Source organism: Pteronotus mesoamericanus, unplaced genomic scaffold (assembly GCF_021234165.1).
Source record: "Pteronotus mesoamericanus isolate MK-2021 breed Mesoamerican mustached bat unplaced genomic scaffold, CSHL_Meso_final contig_78, whole genome shotgun sequence".
Lineage (NCBI taxonomy): Eukaryota > Metazoa > Chordata > Mammalia > Chiroptera > Mormoopidae > Pteronotus > Pteronotus mesoamericanus.
This window is the reverse complement of record NW_026555258.1, coordinates 16,392,125-16,406,825: the sequence shown is the minus strand read 5'-3', so window position 1 is coordinate 16,406,825 and position 14,701 is coordinate 16,392,125. Positions and strand designations below refer to the sequence as shown.

Below are 14,701 nucleotides of genomic sequence, written 5' to 3'. Positions count from 1 at the left end.
TTTACTAAATCTGGATTAGTGTATGAATGTTTATTGTGTGGCCCTCTGCATTCCTCTGTGTGCTTGAAATATAATGAAAAGAGAAGAAAACCTAGCAGCTTTGAAAACTGATTCTGGGCAGAAAAATGTCGGCGTATCTTCTATCCCATTGTACTCTGGGAGCAGGTGACTTAGGGAACAGGGAACATTAGATTTCATTGTATTTTTGCTTGGCTGCATCCCATTATTTTAGATTCTATTGAAATTAATGAGGCAGGGACCTTATTTTTTCCACCCAGACCTGGAACTTTGACTCTGATCAATGACTTCCATCTTCTGGAGGCACAATGATGGGCTGGGGGTTTTATCTCAGATAATTGCTTTTTTCCCTTTGTTTGGCAGAAGACAGAATTTTCCTTTCAGGCTCAAACTATTCACAGATAAGGCAGTAAACTTGTTTTTCAGTTTGTGAGTTTTTAAATGAGTTATTCCATCATCATTATAAGCAATTCTTCAATCTACAGAACCTCTCAGAGATGATGAAGTGGGAGAGGGAAGAAGCTTGGGTGCTAATTTTAGATGTTACTGATTATGTCGCAGAGCAAACAAATTTAGAGAGCATCTCTGGGGATGAGGCAGGAGACAGTCAGGGGTGGTTTTGCCTCAAAATATTTTAATACCTCTCTGCATCCTCTTCTTTTTCTTTGTAACATAAAGTGATTGTCCTCCTCATTTCAGAAGCACCTATGCAATAAGTTAACAATAATATTCAGCTAAAGTCATATATCCAACAGCAAGCACAATGTCACTGGGGTTGCCATTGTTCAAACCTTTTTTGAAGGTCCCTTTGAGGTCGTTTGTCCAACAAACTCATTTTACAGAAGAGAACACAGAAGCCTAGTGTGGCAACCTGCCTTGCCCAATACCCCATAGTCTGTTTTTCTGTTTCAAGGTCTAATTTCTGTGTGGTCTTCTCACAAACGTACTTTACTTGCCAGTCTTGACATGAGGTGTATATTGTGTATTTCAGAAAAACAAACTTTTCCTTCCAAGGACAGATTTCCCAGTAAAAACAGTTTTCCTAAGGACAGTTGTGCTGTCAAAAGACCCCCCTGCATGTTGAAGTCAGAAAACCTGGTTTAAATCCCTGCTTTGCCTGAGAATCTGTGATTTTGGGTCAGTTTCCTACCCTACAAATTGGGCTAAGGGCCCCCACATCCAAGGGTTGCTGCGACCCAGCAGATGCTTCCTTTTTTTGAGAGGCATGAAATCAAAGAAAGAGTTCCAGTTGGTACGAACTGGGTATAGGCATGACTTCAGATGGCAACACAGACTCCGTCTTCCCCCATTGATACTTGAGCAGTGAAAGCTGGCTTCTCTGGGGCCCTTAGAACATGCTGTACATTGTGCTTGTCAGTTTGTGGGTTTTCTTCTTTGATCCTCATACTGATGGGAAAATAAAGCACAGATAGGCTAAGTAACTTGCTAAAGGTCACACAGCCATTGAGGAGGAGTCAGAATTCACAACTGGGCCTGCTGGCTCCAGTGTTTCTGCATGCAACCTCAGAGCTGCCATTCCTCTCTGCTTGCATTTGCAGATCAGTTAGATGTCTTCAGCAGGTGCCCCAGAACCTTCTTGTCTCAATTATAAGACTCTTTGAAACATCTTCATGGGTTATAAAGAAACAATGGGGAGAGATGCAATAGGAGATAGTACCTAGATGATGTTAGCCAAGTCCCAGAGTGTTTTTTCCATGACGGGGATAATCTTGCTGTTTAATTTCTGACTGTCAGCAGGAAGATTTTAACGAAAGAGCATGTGCCAGAACCATACTGTTTTTTTAAAAAAAATTTATTACTTTTTAATTGAATTTATTAGGGTGATATTGGTTATTAAAATTATTTAGGTTTCAGGTATACAATTTTATAATGCATCATCTGGGTATTGCATTGTGTCTTCATCACTCCAAGTCAAGTCTATACTGTTTTAATAACTAGTTTTACAATAGACTTTGAAATCAGGAAGTGTGATGCCTACAGCTTTGCTAATCTTTTTCAAAATTGCTTTGGCTATTCAGAGTCTTTTTGATCCTGTATGAATTTTCTGATTCTTTCTTCTAGTGCTGTAAAAATGCCGTGGGCATTTTGATGGGGTTAGTGTTGAATCTATACATCGCTTTGGGTAGTATGGACAACTTAACAATATTGAGTCTTCCAATCCATGAATGTGGGATAGTGTAAAGACAGATATACAGACCAATAGAACTGACTGATCTTTGACAGGGGTATAAAGAACACACAATGGGGAAACGAAAATCTCTTCAACAAACAGTTTTGAGAAAACTGGATATTTTCCTGCAAAAGGATAAAATTGGACTCTTATCTTACCTACACACATAAATCAACTTGAAATGGATTAAAGACTTGTCTGCAAGACCTGGAGCTATAAAACTCCTAAAAGAAAACAGTGGAAGATTTTCTTGACTTTGGTTTTGGATTTCTTGGATATGACATCAAAAGCACAGGCAACAAAAGGAAAAATAGACAAGCAGGACTACATCAAACTAAAAAGCTGCACAGCAAAGGAAATGACAAATTGAAAAGGCAACCTCTGGAAGGGGAGAAAATATTTGTAAACTTTATAGTTAGTAAGGGATTAATATTCAGAATATATAAAGAACTCGTACAACTCAACAGCAATAAAAAAAGGACTTAAATAGACATTTCTCCAAAGAAGACATACAAATAACCAACATAGATGTGAAATGGTGCTCAATATCACTAACGATCAGGGAAATGCAAGTCAGCCATAATGAGATATCACGCCACCTCTCTTAAAATGGCTGTAACCAAAAGCAGAGCAAAATATAGGCAAGGATGTGGAATAATGGGACCCCTGTACATTGTTGGTGGGAATACAAAATGGTATAGCTGGTATGGAAAACATTACGGAAGTTCCTCAAAAATTTAAACTAGAAGTATGGTATGATCCATCAATCTCACTTCTGATGTATATCCAAAATAATTGAAGTCAGGATTTGAAAGAGCTACCTATACTCCTGTGTTGATTGCAATATTATTCACAATAGCCCAGTTATGGAAGCAATCTAAATGTCCATCAACAGATGAATGGATAAAGAAAATGTGGTATGTATATACAATAGAATATTACTCAGATTTAAAAACGTAGGAATCCTGCTCTATGTGACAACACGGATGGAAGACATTTCACGCTAATTGAAATAAGCTAGTCACAGAAGGAAAAACACTACGTGAATTTACTTATATGAAGTTTCTAAAGTAGTCAAACTCATTGCAACAGAGTAGAATGACAGTTTCCAGGGGCCAAGGTAAGGGTTAATTGGGGTGATGTTCTTCAACAGGTATACAATTTTAATTGTGCAAGATGAATAAGTTCTAGAATTTGCCATACAATATTGTGCCTATAGTTAACAATGCTGCATTGCACACTTAAATTTTTGTTAAGAGGATAGATCTCAAGTTAGGTGTTCTTACCATGATAATAGAACTAAAAGAGCTTGTGGAATTTCACTTTCTTCAGATAAAGAGAAGGAAAGGGAAACAGACCATATATGTTGGAAGGGTGTTTTGAAAAGGTGACCCAGGATGAATGCTCTTGTCTTTCAAAATCCAGGTCAGAGCAACTTTCTCTGGATCACCTACTTCCACCTGCTCTATCTGCACCAGAAAAAAATATCAGATCAGTGATTCACCCACCAGGACTTCTGACGTTGTCCCCTATGAAAAGAGTTCACTGGTGGTCCTCCTGAACCACTGAGAATAGATTTGGGCTCTGGTGAGAACATTTGCATGGGATTTGCAATACATATTGCATAGTCATGACCTGGACCCCCTTCCCTCCTGCTGAATAGGAGCCTGGTACTCTGGCCCTGTTTCCCCACCTTAGGCAGGCCCTGGGTCTGGAGCACAGTAAAGAAGGAAGCAGTTTCGATGGTCCTGCTGTCTCTTGCACACCCCCTCTGGCTCTCCCTGTGCCTGTCCTCACTTGCTTTTTCTTTCAACCATGTACTTACAGCCTCATGGACTAAAACTCTCTCCCAGGGCCCCAGCCATGTCTGCATCCATGTTAGCATGTATTTTACAGGTTGGTGAAGCACATTCCATTGACTGCTCTATTTGTTTTCCTAAATAAGTTCTTCAGTGCCACCAGAAAATGAGGCCCCATCTTCTCAACAACCTAAAAGTCTTTGTTGTGGTCTTGTCAGTAGCTCAGGTCTTCACCCTTTGTCTGCAGTTCTGAAGTCTGTGACTCTCTGTAAACCAGAAGTTCTTCAGCTGGGAAGGTTCTTTATCCTAATGTCACCTGAACCGATAGGAGGGTTTTTGTATGCTTTATTTATTCCAGTTAGGATGACTATACACCTATTTTGCTGCAGATATTAGTACGTTTGAGTATGTCTGCTGCCCCGGACTCTGCTGGGAATGATATACAATGGAATAGAATCAAGCCATAGCTATTCTAAAATTGGAAATATTTTGACTTTCAAAATGTATCAGGCCCTAATGGTTTTGGATAAGGGAGTGTGTACCTGTATAATGTGCCACATGTACTGTTTGGCTGTTTGCTAGTTGCTGTGTGTTTATAATGTTTTTAACTCTACAGAATCAGATAAAATGCCCCTCAAAACCAACCCCCCTCCTCCCTTTGGGATTATTTCTTTGGGAACACACCCCAGAGTAGAATTACTTTATCAGAGGACAGGAGAAGTTTTATAGCTCTTTGGCCTGGTGCCAGGCTGGGTTCCTTAAACTGTTAGGTTTGTGGGTTTTACCCATACATGGTCACCCTCTTCACACTCCAGGGTGGGCGTGGGAGGACTTGCATGAAGTACCTGTCTTACTAGATGAGGCTGTGAGGGTAAGCAAGCAGAAGGACTTACACAAATAACCAGTTATCTTGGATTTCCTGGGAGCAATATGCTCTCCTCAATTTTGTTGGTGGGATGAGGTCCAAGCTTTTGGCTGGCTTTCTAGAGGGCAGAAGGTGAGAGTGCAGAGATGGAGGTTCCTACTGCTTCATAGGAAATCAAGTGTGGCAGAGGCCTTCAACAATGTGGTTCTCAGGAGGAGACAGAGAAATATCCATCCTTCCAGCCATCCACCCACCCATCCATCCATCATCCATCCTTCATGGGATATTTATTGAGGATCTAGACCTTGTCTAGGAACTGGGAATAAAGCAGTGAGCCAGACAGACAAGGTTCTTGTTCTCACGGAGCTCACAATATAGTTAGGATATGGAGTGGGAAATGGGCAATAAATAACAACTCAGTAAACAAGATAATATCAGGTAGGATGAAGTATCAGGATTTAAAAAGAAAACCAACAACAACTAAGCAACAGGATTGGAACAGTCTGCTAGTTTGGATAGGGCAGTCAAGGAAGATACTTGATTTGAGGCCTGGGCAAGGAGGAAGCCATCATGCAAAGTTCTACAGCAAGAGTAAAGGCCCTGAGATGGTTAGAGCCGGTGTTTTGCAGGAAGACATGGGGCCTGCTAGTTATTGTCAAAGGAAAGCAGAGCAAATGTGTGGAACTAATGCTGTTAGGATGTCAAAAAAGAATGTGAATGAAGAAAGGAAAGGAATAGATAAACCTGCCAAGAGGATACTCACATTTCTCTGGGACGCTGGACCAAATGCTCTTCCTCCCTGGGGCACAGGTCTCCTCTGGGCAGTGGTGGGTTGACTGGATGGTTTCTAAAAGGTTCTGTCCTGACGCTCTCATCTTTTCCGGCCTGTTGACACTGTCTTTGATGTGTGCCCCGCCCTGTACTCATGCTTGACCTAATCCAGAGGTTGTCTGAAATGGTAGCCAATCGCCATAGGTGACAATTAATATTTATTAAAATTTATTAAAACAAAAAATTCAGTTTCTCAGTTATACCAGCCACATTTCACGTGCTTAATACCTACATACGGCTGCCTTTCTGGAGAGTGCAAATCGAAAATATTTCCATTACTAGCCAAAGCTCTCTTAGACAGCACTGGCCATATTTCATTGATTTTCAAAAAACCCATGGTGACTGTTACCGTTTGAACTGTGTCCTCCCCAATTTATACGTCAAAGTCTTACCCCTCACTGCCTCAGAATGTGATTGTATTTGGAGACGGGGTTTTTAACGAGGTGATTAAGGTTAAATTAGATTCAACCTTAAATAAGATTAAGGTTGAAGCAGGCCCTATCCCAATAGGACTGGTTTCCTTTTAAGAAAAAGAGATTAGGACACAGATACACACAGAGGGAAAACTATGTGAGGATACCTGGTGAGGACACCTGGTGAAGATGGCCACCTGCAAGCCAAGGAGAGAGGCCTTCAGAAGAAAGGGCTCTGCCAACACCTTGAGTATGAACTGTTAGTTTCCAGAGTTGTGAGAAAATGAATTTCTGTTTTTCAAGCCAGCCTGTCTGTGGTACTTTTGTTTGTTTGTTTGTTTTTGATGGCAGCCCAAGCAAACTCACTCAGTGATTTTGTTTGATTTGCTTATAACACATAAGAGTGCATTGAAGTATTTGGGACTGAAATTCTGTGTAGTTTTGGCCTGAGGAAGTTAACTAGTCTTGGCATGGATTTAACTCAAGCCTTGCTTGAGTATTGATACCTCATGCCTGATGTGCAGCATCATTACCATCTCTACCCTCTGTCACTTGACCTTTAGGGTGTGGGTAAAGAGTTGTCTTTGTGGTTAAGTTTATAGCCTTAATCTTAGGTCCTTAGTACACATATTTTTAAATCAGTAGCTGGGCTGTACATTCTTCTCACAGAGTACATGTAAGAAAAAAATCTCTAGGATATTAACAGAGCAAGATCTGGAGCAAGGAAATCAGATTTCTCATCCAACATTGAATAGCATGGGTTTTAAAAGTATTATACAATATTATTATATGTAATGCTATCTATATGCATATGTGTGTCTTTAAGTACAGCCCTAGGTACAATAACTTGTTAAGAATCATACTCAAATGAGTGAACCAACCACCCAGAAGAGAACTTTCCCAATACTGGTGACCTGATCCATGTGCTGCCCTCTAATCCTGTTCCTCCATCTCTCTCCCAGCAGCTGTTACTACTCTGAAATTAAAAAAACATAATTTGTTTTTAAAAAAAATATGGATTTACTTTTCTATGCACCCCTAAACATGATCTAATTTTGGGTTGTTTGTCTTTGAATTTTATAAAAGTGGTATCATGCTTACATGTAGTGTTTCATGAGTTGGCTCTTTTCAATGGTATGCTTCTAGCCTTCATGTCACTTACAGCTATAATTTCATTTTTCTGCTATATGGTATTCCATTGTATAAATACTCTGTAATTTGTTTATTTTCTGTTGGTGGACATTTGAATTCTTTGCAGTTTTATTTTGTGTTACAAACAGTAGTTTTTGAACATTCTTGTACAAGTTTCCTGTTGCATATTATAAGAATTTCTCTTGGGTATGTACCTATGAAGCTTTTATAATTAAAAAAATTAGTAAAGAATGCATAAAAATGTAAAATATACTTAAACATAATTCTACTCTATTTGATCAGAATTAAACAAATGGATTTTTTTTCTGTTCAAAACAATTTAGAAATCTTAACTATAACACCCTAGTCTTTAGGACATCCAAGAAGACTGGTATTTTTTATATTATTGGCATTTCCTATAATGATCTCATTTCTTAACACAAATAAACATAGTTCAGAACCTAACTCAGTAGCTTAGATCATTGAACTATCTATAAAAATTCTGGAGGTGCTGTAATCTTCCTTTTATTTTTGTCTATGTCCTGGCTTCCTGACTGGATGGTAACATGAGTGTATATAATATATAATGAAGACATATTTCCTCTTATTTATGGGGAAAGAAACTGAGACTCAGCAAAATCAAGCAATTTGCCCCAAATCATACCACTGGGAATCTGTCTAAAGCCCATGCACATCTTATTACATGATGCTGAAGGTCACAGGCATTTGTTTCTTCCTCCCCTGAAGTCCACTGTTACCTCTTGCTCCTGAGGGTGGTATAGAAGGAAAGTAAGTCTCTGCTTTGACAGGTTGATTGCCCACTAATTGCTACTGTTTCTTGAATGCCGACTGCAGGCCTTCCTGACACTGCTCGATACTCACAGATGGGTCTGAGTAAATTCTTACAACGGTACGATGCTGATGTTTTCTACATTTGCCAAGAGGAGGAGATTGTGTCCCAGAGCGAATAAATATCCAAGGTCAAACAGGTAGCAGATATGGCAGAGCTGGGTCTCAAATTCAGGTCTGATGCTAAGGCCTTTATTCTTTCTAAGAATATCCCATTGTCTTCAGAAGGAGGAACCACCAAATGTGCTCCCAGTGAGGTGTCACTTTCTATCTGACGACTGATGAAGGATATACACACCTGTGTGGCTAGAAGAAAGCAGAGTGACTACAAAAATGCTTAAAACGAGCACGACAATTCGATGTAGGGGCACTTTTGGGAGGACACTGGGTTCAAATCAAAACACACCTTTTTGTGATTTTGACCTTCAGTCCCTGATTGACATCCACTCCCTACTGGGGTTTAGTTAAAGGGACGCTAAAGAAGCAGGTCTGCATTTGCACAGGTCATCAGAGTGGAACACATTTGAGGGTATGGACTCTGAAATTAGGTGGACTTGCCTTCAAACGTGATTTTTCCATTTATGAGCTGTTTGATACTGGGTGAATTATTTCTCTGATCCTGTTTTTTCCTCTGTCAAAAGGATAATTAGTAGTACTTTCTTCATAGAATTTTGGTCAGGATTGAGTTAACTCATGCAAACCTCCTAGAATATTGCTACTGCAAACACTCAATCTCAGATATTGTTATTGGAGAGTAATAATAAAAAAGAGAGCTGAATCTGCCTAAACTTTAAGGCTTTGTCAGAAAATGAGAGGAAAACCCAGGTTATTTCATGATAGGTGATTAAAATTCTGCACATTTGCAATGTCTGTGATCCTGAGCTGAAATCCACTAGATCCTCTCAGTAACACTGCAACGCCCGCAGGACCTGCTAGATAGCCCCCTGCTACCTATGAGCTGGGGTGGGAGGACAGAAGTGACTCACTCAGGGTCTCACCTGCTCTGTCTGAGGGCAGAACATAGGTGGCTTATTTGAACCCTACTTTGGTAAAGTCTTCCCTGTGCCTTTTCAGGTTTCAAAGGGATTTAAAGACAGATTTCTAAGAATTCCCTTGAATATAGGACATTTCCTCTCCATCACAAAGACACAACACAACCTGCTTCTTTTGGCTTTTATTGAGATAGCTATTTGGGCACAATTAGCATATGGAGTCTTACTAAGTCATGCTAGGTCGGCAGCTGTGTTGATGTGAAGGTGATTTGCTGTTAATCCTTTGGACTGTTCTATCTTTATAGACAACCACCTATGGGAGAGAGTAGTGTCTGAAATAAAGGGTTTGTCCAGTTCATGGAGAAATCAGGCGTTCCATTGTTGCTTTAGAATTACCCCATCATGATTGAGAGTATTTTCTTTCTAAGTTTCCAAGAAGTTGCCATAGTTATAGCTGTTTGTTTCTATTAAAATTGACATATTAACAGAGTAGATTTTAAAAGAGAAGTAACGTAACTTTTTGACACTAGAACTCGGTGGGGAAATTACCCAGTCTTGGGCAGAGTTAGCTAAGTGCTCCCCGCTGACAGCATGGTTCTGCTGGGCTGAGGGTTTAGGGACATGTGGACGCTGACCACAAACAATGGTGGCTTCTGTGTTTCATGTCAGAAAGAATGGCCTGGGAATGTGGATGGGCATTAGGGACTGGGGTGTGGCCAGGCTCTGACTTTTTTTTTTTGGTATGACCTCAGGCAAGTCACTCTCCCTCTTGGCCTTTTATCATTATCCCGTCTATAAATGAGGATGTTAGAGTACATGGTCTCAAAATCCCTTTCACTTCTTGAATTCCAGGATTCTGTGAGTAGCTTTGCAGCCCATTTGAAAACCACGCCCTTTCCATTTAAATCCACCAGAGGGCGATATGACCCATGATTTGGCCCTGCCCTGGCAGGAGAGACCTGGTCACTTTGGTAATTGCCCTGCAAGAGGAAAGGAGAAAGAAATGACCCAGTCCCTGCCTTCCATGGGAGGTACGTGAAAAAAGACACTATTGAAATTGTCCTTTAGGTCTAGAATTGACAAGGGGCCTGCAGGTCTATTGTTACTGATACCACATCAGTTCCCTGGGCTAAATCCTATCTTCCCATTTCACAGGCCAGGGAACTGAGGCACAGGATACTGAAAGGACTCGCTTGGGGCTATGAGGGTTTCCAGTGGGGGGCTCAGGACCTTATCCCCTCATCCCCACTCATTCCTCTGGCCATTTTCCACTGGACTTCATCAGGCTGCCTCTGTTTCTAAGGGGCTTCTGATGAGCCGAGAAGGCAATTTACACACCAGTTGACTGGAGGCAAAGTTCGAACCCATTTTAGATAGAATCAAGGGTAGGCACTGAGCTGCCTGGGCATATGAAAACCTTTTTCCAATGAAGCTCTTCTTTGGGGATTTAGACTAAATAATCAATAAAATGTAGTGGTCAACAGGAGGTATCATGGCGCAGGTTCGAAGCTGCAGACAACAGAATCCACTCTGGTTTATTTAAGTAGTGAAGGAATTTTTGAGAGGTTATTAGGAAACTCTCAGAATCTCCAGGAGGGTCAGAGAATGAGAATCTAAAAATATGTATCCAGAAACTGTGACCAATCCCACTGTAGGGGCTTTTCTAGGAAAAAAACCAACAAAAAAAAACGCTGTCACAGCTGCTTGACACTTAAGGTGTTTGGGACTGGGTACCACCACTGAGCTACGATTGATTGAGCCTCTTTTATGTGCTGGGCATATATCTTACCTCAGTCGACCCTCTGGGACAGCTATCACCATCCTTCATTTGCTGATATGCTCAGTTATGCAGAGGCCTCTCTGACCTCAGAGTCTGGGCCCCAGCAGAACAAAAGGACATGGACAGGGTTGTTGGGCTGGAGGTAGATAGAGTCTAACCGCGGTCGTTGGAGGGCAGTTTCAGGAGGTGGGGGACTTTTCTTTGTGCTTCTTACCACTGTTGTAACCCTTCTGTTTTTTAGTAATGAGGAAAGACAAGAACAAAAAAGATTAGATTTGGTTGTGTGTAACAGAGAACCCAAAATAACAGTGACTTAAACGTATGAATTCATTTTTCTTGACCTAAAGAAAACTTGGAGGTGGGCAATTTGGGATTAGCAGAGGAGGACAAAGTCATCTGAAACCCAGTTTTTTTCTAACTTTTATCACAGACATTCTTAGTGCATGGTCATAAGTGGCTCCTGGAGATCCAGCCATTGTGTTCATATCCCGTGTGGAAGAGAGGAATGGCAAAAGCGAGCCAGAGCTTAGATACATCTATCTGCAAAGAGACTTAGAAGAGTAGATTTTCAGCTGGGCACATTGTGTGCAGTCCTGGTATAAAGAATAAATGGATGTTGGTTAGGCCTGTCCATCTTCAAACATTTCCATGCAGATATCCTTAAAAGAATTTTGAAAAATTAGCAACCACCTTGTACATTTTTATATTATCCCTGAAAATATATGTATTTTAATACAGATGTATATGGATGTGAAGGACACAATTTCTGGCCCATTGGAAATATTGATACAAAAGATATAAAATGATTGTATCACCTTTTAAAATACATCCAATGGTATGCAGATGCTATTGTGATATGACAGCACCATCCTCTGTTTAAAAAATAAACAAACTCTTAAACAGTTGGAAATTTTCTATCATTCCTTTTTTCTCATTCTATTTCCTCTACAGATTTTTTTCTAATATATATTTTTCTGCTTTTTAATTTATTATTATTATTATTTTCATCATATGAACAGGTTTAATGTAGCATGAATGCAAAAGATTAGAGCCATTAATAACATATCTAATATGTGCTCAACTTAAAAAACTAAATAAAATCAAAACAAGATAGTGACCAGAATAATTGTATCATTATAATCACATTAAATAGAAAAGCTTCCATCAACATTTAAAAAATGTAACAAATACAGTATGATACATTTAAAAAATATTCCTCTTAATTTTATAATCTGTTTTTTCATAAAAATGTTCCTAGAAGAGAGGCATCAGACGCACATGAAAAGATGAGAATTCAGATTAGAAGTATATAACACAGGTGGGGCAAAAGTAGGTTTATAGTTGTGAGTATGCAAAGCAGTTGATTCTTGTATTATTTATTAATTATATTATTTTCCATAGGAACAACTGTAAACCTACTCTTACCCAACCCTGTATGCCAGGATTTGCTAATTCACTGTTAAAAAAGAACTTTTATTTGCCCTTAGATATTTTAAACAAATGAGTAATTACTATATTTCACACATAAGAAAGGTGGTACTTTACCTACATCAGGATTATATAAACCTTTAGCTGTACAGAACTTTTAAATTGTTTTACTTTGACTCTTGTCACATTTTATAAGTTAATTTTCTACTTTAAAAGAGTGACCAGGTTATTTGCAAATACAGTATTAGGATCAACATGGACTGTACCACATTTAGTGATAATATATCTAACTTACCCAATTTCAAGTCACATATAGGAAATGATGCACCCTTAATTTATATTTATGTAAGTTTCTTTGAAACAAAATATTAATTTTATTAATGTGATAAGAAACTTCCTTATTCATTGTATGCTTTTTTAAAACATCAGCAGTACAGAGAACAAATATGTAAGTCCTATATTCTGCCTACCAGGAAACAAAGCCAAACTTTAGAAAAATAGAATGAAAACAAGATTCTAGTTAAAAATATGTTGCTTTCATTAAAAATCATGCTCTTTATAATGTTCATTTGTAATCTAAACTCACAGCATGTCCCACCAGCCCAAAGTAATCTAAATGTCATTATATTTATTGTATCACAGTGTTTTCTAATCCAGTATTTGTAGAGGTCACTGGGTTGCAGCAAACAATTCTAACTCTAGGGAGGGTATATAGCCTTGTTGTATTAGCTCCTTTGATAAATGTCTTTCCTGAAAAATTTTTACTTTTGAAACCTCTGACATGTAGTTTCTTCAGATACTATGTATCCAAACTTTTTATAGATACCAACATTTTGTGATAGACATTTAAGGGTAATCTTATAACAGTTTAGTTTCTTGTTTAGCAAAATAAGGGTTAATAATAACCTTAGCACTGGAATGGATGAAATTATGTTATATTATCAGAGTTGCCATAGCAACAATCTGTCCTAAAGTCACACCTTTCACAACTGTAACATAATCCCAGATTTCTTCATGTGCTCAAAAGATTTCATAAATTGTTCCAATTGACAACGCCAGTCTCTGTCAGTTGACCTAGTACCTTTAAAAAGCCTCTATTTAACTCAGCAGCACAAAGAGGCCTCAAAATAAAACCTTTTCCAGGAAATGACTGGAGAAAATGTGGCTGTATTTTGGCTCAAGACCCCTTTTTGGAGTAGACTTGGGTCAAACATAGGAGTTTCATCAGGTTTCATCTTTTGCGGTGAGGTATGTAGAGGCTCCTCGGCCAGTGTCCCCCACCCCCCCACCCCTGACCGGCAGACTCCTTACCCACCTGGTACACAGTGCTGGGTCTTGAGCTTTTTAAATCTGTCACTTTATCGTACCTCTCAGCCACAATAATATGTATAGAAATGGACATTTTAATTTCATGAAGCTATAAAACCACTAATTTTTTTGAGTTATTACAATTATTGCTACCGATAGATAAAAATAATCTATGAAACATAAAATGTATCTCTTAATGAGAGGAATGATGCTTTAAAAAACTAATTTACATGCCTGTGGATGACTATGAGTGCTCAGAAGCATAGGCATAACCATCAATTATATTTCTAATTATACTTTTATATATTCAAGTGTTGACAAACCTCGTCCATAAGTAAATATGTGGAGATGGAAGGAATTATTTTAGAGCAATGTCACTCAATTCCCTGAACTCTTTTGAGGTGTGATATGAAAATCACACTGTGGTCTACATCAAACATTATTTTTAATCAGTTATAAGTTGGCAACTCACTTCCTCAATTTGTTGACAATAAGAATTGGAAACCACCTGACTTGCAAAGGAATTTGTCAACCTGTCTTGATTATCTCAACATCGATACCACCATTTGAATCATCCTTTTTGACAAACTGCATAACAACAACAACAACAACAACAACAACAACAACAACATTCAGGGTGGATGAGAAGTGTGCCTTTCTATTATAGAGTGGGGAAAAAAGTGACTTTGAAAGGGAAAGTAGGAATCTAGGAGGTGAGCCCAAAACTTTGCCTTGACCAAAGGTGAATTCTCAGGCAGGTGGGTCAGCTTACAAAAAGTATCAAAATGGACGTTGATGATCTAGTCATTGATTTTCTTAAGACTATTTCTGCCCAAGAACTCCCTGGAATAATCCTTAGTGAGGCAACTACAGTTTCTGCCACATCTATACAAGATTATAAAATACCATTGTACTGTACAAGGCCATTGTGTCCCATAGGTGCTGTGTTATTGAAGGACATATTGTTAATTTTGAAAATGACTACAATTTGACCAGTATTATCCTGTTTCTGTTATGTATTCATCTGGAAGGTTAGAACAGGTGATTTCTCTAAGTGAAGGAATTAGACACAATTTTAATCTTTCTCGTAATCCAA

The 14,701-nt window shown here is 38.9% G+C and overlaps 1 pseudogene; it reads right to left on the bottom strand.

The window, feature by feature from the left end:
- Window positions 1–13,058: 13,058 nt before the first annotated feature.
- LOC129079624 (glucosamine 6-phosphate N-acetyltransferase-like) lies at window positions 13,059–13,532 on the bottom strand (annotated as a pseudogene).
- Window positions 13,533–14,701: the final 1,169 nt, after the last annotated feature.